Raw genomic sequence first — 11,269 nt, 5'->3', positions numbered from 1 at the left:
TAATACAAAAACAAACAAACACTAAATTACAAAAAATAAAAAAGAATTACAAGCAGTTTAATCTAATTACACCTAATCTAAGCCCCCTAATAAAATAAAAAAGTCCCCAAAATAAAAAATTCCCTACCCTATTCTAAAATACAAAAGTAATCAGCTCTTTTACCAGCCCTTAAAAGGGCTTTTTGCGGGGCCTTGCCCCAAAGTAATCAGCTCTTTTACCTGAAAATAAAATACAATACCCCCCCAAACATACAACCCACCACCCACATACCCCTACTCTAACCCACCCAAACCCCCCTTAAAAACACCTATCGCTAACCCCCTGAAGATCTCCCTACCTTGAGTCGTCTTCACTCAGCCGAACCGAATTCTTCATCCAAGGTGCGTAGAGGAGCATCCAAGCGGGCAAGAAGAGGTCCTCCATCCGGTAGAAGTGTTCATCCAGGCGGCGTCTTCAATCTTCATCCATCCGGAGCGGAGCCATCTTCAAAGGAGCCGACGCGGAGCCATCCTCTTCTACCGATGGACTAACGACGAATGAAGGTTCCTTTAAGGGTCGTCATCCAAGATGGCGTCCCTCGAATTCCGATTGGCTTATAGGATTTTATCAGCCAATCGGAATTAATGTAGGAAAAATCTGATTGGCTGATTCAATCAGCCAACCAGATTGAATTTAAATCCGATTGGCTGATCCAATCAGCCAATCGGATTGAGCTTGCATTCTATTGGCTGTTCCGATCAGCCAATAGAATGCGAGGTGATGTACTCTTCTGCGCCACTTGGATGAAGATTTCGGCCCGGTTGGGTGAAGACGGCTCCAGGTAGGGTGATCCTCAGGGGGTTAGTGTTAGGTTTTTTTAAGGGGGGTTTGGGTGGGTTAGAGTAGGGGTATGTGGGTGGTGGGTTTTAATGTTGGGGGGTTGTATTTTTTTTTTTACAGGTAAAAGAGCTTATTACTTTGGGGCAATGCCCCGCAAAAAGCCCTTTTAAGGGCTGGTAAAAGAGATGGTTACTTTGTAATTTAGAATAGGGTAGGGCATTTTTTTATTTTGGGGGGCTTTATTATTTTATTAGGGGGCTTAGATTAGGTGTAATTAGTTTAAACTTCTTGTAATTCTTTTTTATTTTCTGTAATTTAGTGGGGGGTTTTTTTGTACTATAGTTTAGTTTATTTAATTTAATTTTAGGTAATTGTAGGTAATTTATTTAATTTATTTAAAGATAGTGTGGTGTTAGGTTTAATTGTAACTTAGGTTAGGATTTATTTTACAGGTAATTTTGTAAGTATTTTAACTAGGTAGCTATTAAATAGTTAATAACTATTTAATAACTATTGTACCTAGTTAAAATAAATACAAAGTTGCCTGTAAAATAAAAATAAATCCTAAAATAGCTACAATATAATTATTAGTTATATTGTAGCTATCTTAGGGTTTATTTTACAGGTAAGTATTTAGTTTTAAATAGGAATAATTTATCTGTGGGGGGCTCCGGGAGTGTCGGTTTAGGGGGTAAACAGTGTAGTTTAGTGTGGGTGCTTAGTGAGAGGCTATCAAAAAAGCTGTGAAGAAGCCGATGAACAGCGAAATCGATGACTGTCAGTTAACAACAGTCCACTGCTCATCGCTCCGTACTTGGTGCACGGCTTCTTGACAGCTTTTTTGATAACTTTGGCGAACATATTCAGGTCCGCGGCGGCAATGGTAGGCGAGCTTAGGCGAGCGTATTGGGCCGGCGAATGCAGGTAAATAGACGGCTTCATAACTAGAGGCAATAATGTGAGGGAATTCACGAAGAGGTGATGATGATACAAACTGTGAGGGAATTCACGTAGAGTTGATGATGATAAATATTGTGAGGGAATACACGAAGAGGTGATGATGATACATACTGTGAGGAAATAAACGTAGAAGTGATGATGACACATACTGTAAGGGAATACACATAGAAGTGATGATGATACATAATGTGAGGGACAACACATAGAGGTGATGATGACACATACTGTGAGGTAATACACATAGAGGTGATGATGACGCATACTGTGAGGGAATACACATAGAGGTGATGATGATACATACTGTGAGGGAATACACATAGAGGTAATGATGATACATACTGTGAGGGAATACACATAGAGGTGATGATGATACATACTGTGAGGGAATACACGTAGAGGTGATGATGACAAATACTGTAAGGGAATAAACGTAGAGGTGATGATGACACATACTGTGAGGGAATACACGTAGAGGTGATGATGACACATACTGTGAGGGAATACACGTAGAGGTGATGATGACACATACTGTGAGGGAATACAAGTAGAGGTGATGATGACACATACTGTGAGGGAATACACGTAGAGGTGATGTTGATTTATACTGTGAGGGAATACACGTAGAGGTGATGATGATACATAATGTGAGGGAATACACGTAGAGGTGATGATGATACATACTGTGAGGGAATACAGGTAGAGGTGATGATGATACATAATGTGAGGGAATACACGTAGAGGTGATGATGATACATACTGTGAGGGAATACACGTAGAGGTGATGATGATACATACTGTGAGGGAATACACGTAGAGGTTATGATGATACATAATGTGAGGGAATACACGTAGAGGTGATGATGATACATACTGTGAGGGAATACACGTAGAGGTGATGATGACACATACTGTGAGGGAATACACGTAGAGGTGATGATGATACATACTGTAAGGGAATACACGTAGAGGTGATGATGACACATACTGTGAGGGAATACACGTAGAGGTGATGATGACACATACTGTGAGGGAATACACATAGAGGTGATGATGATACATACTGTAAGGGAATGCACGTAGAGGTGATGATGATACATACTGTAAGGGAATGCACGTAGAGGTGATGATGACACATACTGTAAAGGAATGCACGTAGAGGTGATGATGACACATATTGTGAGGGAATACACGTAGAGGTGATGATGATACATACAGTGAGGGAAAACACGTAGAGGTGATGATGATACATACAGTGAGGGAATACACGTAGAGGTGATGATGATACATACAGTGAGGGAATACACGTAGAGGTGATGATGATACATACAGTGAGGGAATACACGTAGAGGTGATGATGACACATACTGTGAGGGAATACACGTAGAGGTGATGATGATACATACTGTGAGGGAATACACGTAGAGGTGATGATGATACATACTGTGAGGGAATACACGTAGAGGTGATGATGATACATACTGTGAGGTAATACACGTAGAGGTGATGATGATACATAATGTGAGAGAATACACATAGAGGTGATGATGATACATACTGTGAGGGAATACACGTAGAGGTGATGATGACACATACTGTGAGGGAATACACGTAGAGGTGATGATGATACATAATGTGAGAGAATACACGTAGAGGTGATGATGATACATACTGTAAGGGAATACACATAGAGGTGATGATGATACATACTGTGAGGGAATACACATAGATGTGATGATGATACATACTGTGAGGGAATACACGTAGAGGTGATGATGACACATACTGTGAGGGAATACAGATAGAGGTGATGATGATACATACTGTGAGGGAATACACATAGAGGTGATGATGACACATACTGTGAGGGAATACACGTAGAGGTGATGATGATACATACTGTGAGGGAATACACGTAGAGGTGATGATGATACATACTGTGAGGGAATACACGTAGAGGTGATGATGATACATACTGTGAGGGAATACACATAGAGGTGATGATGATACATACTGTGAGGGAATACACATAGAGGTGATGATGATACATACTGTGAGGCAATATACGTAGAGGTGATGATAACACATACTGTAAGGGAATACACATAGAGGTGATGATGATACATACTGTGAGGGAATACACATAGAGGTGATGATGATACATACTGTGAGGGAATACACGTAGAGGTGATGATGACACATAATATGAGGGAATACACATAGAGGAGATGATGACACATACTGTGAGGGAATACACGTAGAGGTGATGATGACACATACTGTGAGGGAATACACGTAGAGGTGATAATGACACATACTGTGAGGGAATACACATAGAGATGATGATGATACATACTGTGAGGGAATACACGTAGAGGTGATGATGACACATACTGTGAGGGAATACACATAGAGGTGATGTTGACACATACTGTGAGGGAATACACATAGAGGTGATGATGATACATACTGTGAGGGAATACACATAGATGTGATGATGACACATACTGTGAGGGAATACACGTAGAGGTGATGATGATACATACTGTGAGGGAATACACATAGATGTGATGATGATACATACTGTGAGGGAATACACGTAGAGGTGATGATGATACATAATATGAGAGAATACACGTAGAGGTGATGATGATACATACTGTGAGGGAATACACGTAGAGGTGGTGATGATACATACTGTGAGGGAATACACGTAGGGGTGATGATGATACATACTGTGAGGGAATACACGTAGAGGTGATGATGATACATACTGTGAGGGAATACACGTAGGGGTGATGATGATACATACAGTGAGGGAATACATGTAGAGGGGATAATGACACATACTGTGAGGGAATACACGTAGAGGTGATGATGATACATACTGTGAGGGAATACACATAGAGGTGATGATGATACATACTGTGAGGGAATACACATAGAGGTGATGATGATACATACTGTGAGGGAATACACATAGAGGTGATGATGATACATACTGTTAGGGAATACACATAGAGGTGATGATTATACATACTGTGAGGGAATACACGTAGAGGTGATGATGATACATACTGTGAGGGAATACACGTAGAGGTGATGATGATACATACTGTGAGGGAATACACGTAGAGGTGATGATGATACATACTGTGAGGGAATACACGTAGAGGTGATGATGACACATACTGTGAGGGAATACACGTAGAGGTGATGATGACACATACTGTAAGGGAATACACGTAGAGGTGATGATGACACATAATATGAGGGAATACACGTAGAGGTGATGATGACACATACTGTAAGGGAATTCACGTAGAGGTGATGATGACACATACTGTAAGGGAATACACATAGAGGTGATGATGACACATACTGTGAGGGAATACACGTAGAGGTGATGATGACACATACTGTGAGGGAATACACGTTTAGGTGATGATGATACATACTGTGAGGGAATACACGTAGAGGTGATGATGATACATACTGTGAGGGAATACACGTAGAGGTGATGATGATACATACTGTGAGGGAATACACGTAGAGGTGATGATGACACATACTGTGAGGGAGTACACGTAGAGGTGATGATGATACATACTGTGAGGGAATACACGTAGAGGTGATGATGACACATACTGTGAGGGAATACACATAGAGGTGACGATTACACATACTGTGAGGGAATACACATAGAGGTGATGATGACACATACTGTGAGGGAATACAGATAGAGGTGATGATGATACATACTGTGAGGGAATACACATAGAGGTGATGATGATACATACTGTGAGGGAATACACGTAGAGGTGATGATGATACATACAGTGAGAGAATACACATAGAGGTGATGATGATACATACTGTTAGGGAATACACATAGAGGTGATGATGATACATACTGTGAGGGAATACACGTAGAGGTGATGATGATACATACTGTGAGGGAATACACGTAGAGGTGATGATGATACATACTGTGAGGGAATACACGTAGAGGTGATGATGATACATACTGTGAGGGAATACACGTAGAGGTGATGATGATACATACTGTGAGGGAATACACATAGAGGTGATGATGATACATACTGTGAGGGAATACACATAGAGGTGATGATGATACATACTGTGAGGGAATACACATAGAGGTGATGATGATACATACTGTTAGGGAATACACATAGAGGTGATGATGATACATACTGTGAGGGAATACACGTAGAGGTGATGATGATACATACTGTGAGGGAATACACGTAGAGGTGATGATGATACATACTGTGAGGGAATACACGTAGAGGTGATGATGATACATACTGTGAGGGAATACACGTAGAGGTGATGATGACACATACTGTGAGGGAATACACGTAGAGGTGATGATGACACATACTGTAAGGGAATACACGTAGAGGTGATGATGACACATAATATGAGGGAATACACGTAGAGGTGATGATGACACATACTGTAAGGGAATTCACGTAGAGGTGATGATGACACATACTGTAAGGGAATACACATAGAGGTGATGATGACACATACTGTGAGGGAATACACGTAGAGGTGATGATGACACATACTGTGAGGGAATACACGTTTAGGTGATGATGATACATACTGTGAGGGAATACACGTAGAGGTGATGATGATACATACTGTGAGGGAATACACGTAGAGGTGATGATGATACATACTGTGAGGGAATACACGTAGAGGTGATGATGACACATACTGTGAGGGAGTACACGTAGAGGTGATGATGATACATACTGTGAGGGAATACACGTAGAGGTGATGATGACACATACTGTGAGGGAATACACATAGAGGTGACGATGACACATACTGTGAGGGAATACACATAGAGGTGATGATGACACATACTGTGAGGGAATACAGATAGAGGTGATGATGATACATACTGTGAGGGAATACACATAGAGGTGATGATGATACATACTGTGAGGGAATACACGTAGAGGTGATGATGATACATACAGTGAGAGAATACACATAGAGGTGATGATGATACATACTGTGAGGGAATACACGTAGAGGTGATGATGACACATACTGTGAGGGAATACACGTAGAGGTGATGATGATACATACTGTGAGGGAATACATGTTGAGGTGACGATGACACATACTGTGAGGGAATACATGTTGAGGTGACGATGACACATACTGTGAGGGAATACACGTTGAGGTGATGATGACACATAATGTGAGGGAATACACGTAGAGGTGATGATGACACATACTGTGAGGGAATACACGTAGAGGTGATGATGACACATTATGTGAGGGAATACACATAGAGGTGATGATGATACATACTGTGAGGGAGTACACGTAGAGGGGATGATGATACATACTGTGAGGGAATACACGTAGAGGTGATGATGATACATACTGTGAGGGAAAACACGTAGGGGGGATGATGATACATACTGTGAGGGAATACACGTAGAGGTGATGATGATACATACTGTGAGGGAATACACGTAGAGGTGATGATGATACATACTGTGAGGGAATACACGTAGGGGTGATGATGATACATACAGTGAGGGAATACACGTAGAGGTTATAATGACACATACTGTGAGGGAATACACGTAGAGGTGATGATGATACATACTGTGAGGGAATACACATAGAGGTGATGATGATACATACTGTGAGGGAATACACATAGAGGTGATGATGATACATACTGTGAGGGAATACACATAGAGGTGATGATGATACATACTGTTAGGGAATACACATAGAGGTGATGATGATACATACTGTGAGGGAATACACGTAGAGGTGATGATGATACATACTGTGAGGGAATACACGTAGAGGTGATGATGATACATACTGTGAGGGAATACACGTAGAGGTGATAATGATACATACTGTGAGGGAATACACGTAGAGGTGATGATGACACATACTGTGAGGGAATACACGTAGAGGTGATGATGACACATACTGTAAGGGAATACACGTAGAGGTGATGATGACACATAATATGAGGGAATACACGTAGAGGTGATGATGACACATACTGTAAGGGAATACACGTAGAGGTGATGATGACACATACTGTAAGGGAATACACATAGAGGTGATGATGACACATACTGTGAGGGAATACACGTAGAGGTGATGATGACACATACTGTGAGGGAATACACGTTTAGGTGATGATGATACATACTGTGAGGGAATACACGTAGAGGTGATGATGATACATACTGTGAGGGAATACACGTAGAGGTGATGATGATACATACTGTGAGGGAATACACGTAGAGGTGATGATGACACATACTGTGAGGGAGTACACGTAGAGGTGATGATGATACATACTGTGAGGGAATACACGTAGAGGTGATGATGACACATACTGTGAGGGAATACACATAGAGGTGACGATGACACATACTGTGAGGGAATACACATAGAGGTGATGATGACACATACTGTGAGGGAATACAGATAGAGGTGATGATGATACATACTGTGAGGGAATACACATAGAGGTGATGATGATACATACTGTGAGGGAATACACGTAGAGGTGATGATGATACATACAGTGAGAGAATACACATAGAGGTGATGATGATACATACTGTGAGGGAATACACGTAGAGGTGATGATGACACATACTGTAAGGGAATACACGTAGAGGTGATGATGATACATACTGTGAGGGAATACATGTTGAGGTGACGATGACACATACTGTGAGGGAATACATGTTGAGGTGACGATGACACATACTGTGAGGGAATACACGTTGAGGTGATGATGACACATAATGTGAGGGAATACACGTAGAGGTGATGATGACACATACTGTGAGGGAATACACGTAGAGGTGATGATGACACATAATGTGAGGGAATACACATAGAGGTGATGATGATACATACTGTGAGGGAGTACACGTAGAGGGGATGATGATACATACTGTGAGGGAATACACGTAGAGGTGATGATGATACATACTGTGAGGGAAAACACGTAGAGGGGATGATGATACATACTGTGAGGGAATACACGTAGAGGTGATGATGATACATACTGTGAGGGAAAACACGTAGAGGTGATGATGACACATACTGTGAGGGAATACACGTAGGGGTGATGATGATACATACAGTGAGAGAATACACATAGAGGTGATGATGATACATACTGTGAGGGAATACACATAGAGGTGATGATGATACATACTGTGAGGGAATACACGTAGAGGTGATGATGATACATACTGTGAGGGAATACACATAGAGGTGATGATGATACATACTGTGAGGGAATACACGTAGAGGTGATGATGATACATACTGTGAGGGAATACAAGTAGAGGTGATGATGACACATACTGTGAGGGAATACACGTAGAGGTGATGATGATACATACTGTGAGGGAATACATGTTGAGGTGACGATGACACACACTGTGAGGGAATACACGTAGAGGTGATGATGATACATAATGTGAGGGAATACACATAGAGGTGATGATGATACATACTGTGAGGGAATACACGTAGAGGTGATGATGATACATACTGTGAGGGAATACACGTAGAGGTGATGATGACACATACTGTGAGGGAATACACGTAGAGGTGATGATGATACATACTGTGAGGGAATACATGTTGAGGTGACGATGACACATACTGTGAGGGAATACATGTTGAGGTGACGATGACACATACTGTGAGGGAATACACGTTGAGGTGATGATGACACATAATGTGAGGGAATACACGTAGAGGTGATGATGACACATACTGTGAGGGAATACACGTAGAGGTGATGATGACACATAATGTGAGGGAATACACATAGAGGTGATGATGATACATACTGTGAGGGAGTACACGTAGAGGGGATGATGATACATACTGTGAGGGAATACACGTAGAGGTGATGATGATACATACTGTGAGGGAAAACACGTAGAGGGGATGATGATACATACTGTGAGGGAATACACGTAGAGGTGATGATGATACATACTGTGAGGGAATACACGTAGAGGTGATGATGATACATACTGTGAGGGAATACACGTAGGGGTGATGATGATACATACAGTGAGGGAATACACGTAGAGGTGATAATGACACATACTGTGAGGGAATACACGTAGAGGTGATGATGATACATACTGTGAGGGAATACACATAGAGGTGATGATGATACATACTGTGAGGGAATACACATAGAGGTGATGATGATACATACTGTGAGGGAATACACATAGAGGTGATGATGATACATACTGTTAGGGAATACACATAGAGGTGATGATGATACATACTGTGAGGTAATACACGTAGAGGTGATGATGATACATACTGTGAGGGAATACACGTAGAGGTGATGATGATACATACTGTGAGGGAATACACGTAGAGGTGATGATGACACATACTGTGAGGGAATACACGTAGAGGTGATGATGACACATACTGTAAGGGAATACACGTAGAGGTGATGATGACACATAATATGAGGGAATACACGTAGAGGTGATGATGACACATACTGTTAGGGAATACACGTAGAGGTGATGATGACACATACTGTAAGGGAATACACATAGAGGTGATGATGACACATACTGTGAGGGAATACACGTAGAGGTGATGATGACACATACTGTGAGGGAATACACGTTTAGGTGATGATGATACATACTGTGAGGGAATACACGTAGAGGGGATGATGATACATACTGTGAGGGAATACACGTAGAGGTGATGATGATACATACTGTGAGGGAATACACGTAGAGGGGATGATGATACATACTGTGAGGGAATACACATAGAGGTGATGATGATACATACTGTTAGGGAATACACATAGAGGTGATGATGATACATACTGTGAGGGAATACACGTAAAGGTGATGATGATACATACTGTGAGGGAATACACGTAGAGGTGATGATGATACATACTGTGAGGGAATACACGTAGAGGTGATGATGACACATACTGTGAGGGAGAACACGTAGAGGTGATGATGATACATACTTTGAGGGAATACACGTAGAGGTGATGATGACACATACTGTGAGGGAATACACATAGAGGTGACGATGACACATACTGTGAGGGAATACACATAGAGGTGATGATGACACATACTGTGAGGGAATACAGATAGAGGTGATGATGATACATACTGTGAGGGAATACACATAGAGGTGATGATGATACATACTGTGAGGGAATACACGTAGAGGTGATGATGATACATACAGTGAGAGAATACACATAGAGGTGATGATGATACATACTGTGAGGGAATACACGTAGAGGTGTTGATGACACATACTGTGAGGGAATACACGTAGAGGTGATGATGATACATACTGTGAGGGAATACATGTTGAGGTGACGATGACACATACTGTGAGGGAATACATGTTGAGGTGACGATG

This window comes from Bombina bombina, chromosome 3 (genome assembly GCF_027579735.1).
Source record: "Bombina bombina isolate aBomBom1 chromosome 3, aBomBom1.pri, whole genome shotgun sequence".
Classification (NCBI taxonomy): domain Eukaryota; kingdom Metazoa; phylum Chordata; class Amphibia; order Anura; family Bombinatoridae; genus Bombina; species Bombina bombina.
The sequence above is the reverse complement of the archived record's forward strand: the minus strand, read 5'-3'. Positions refer to the sequence as shown.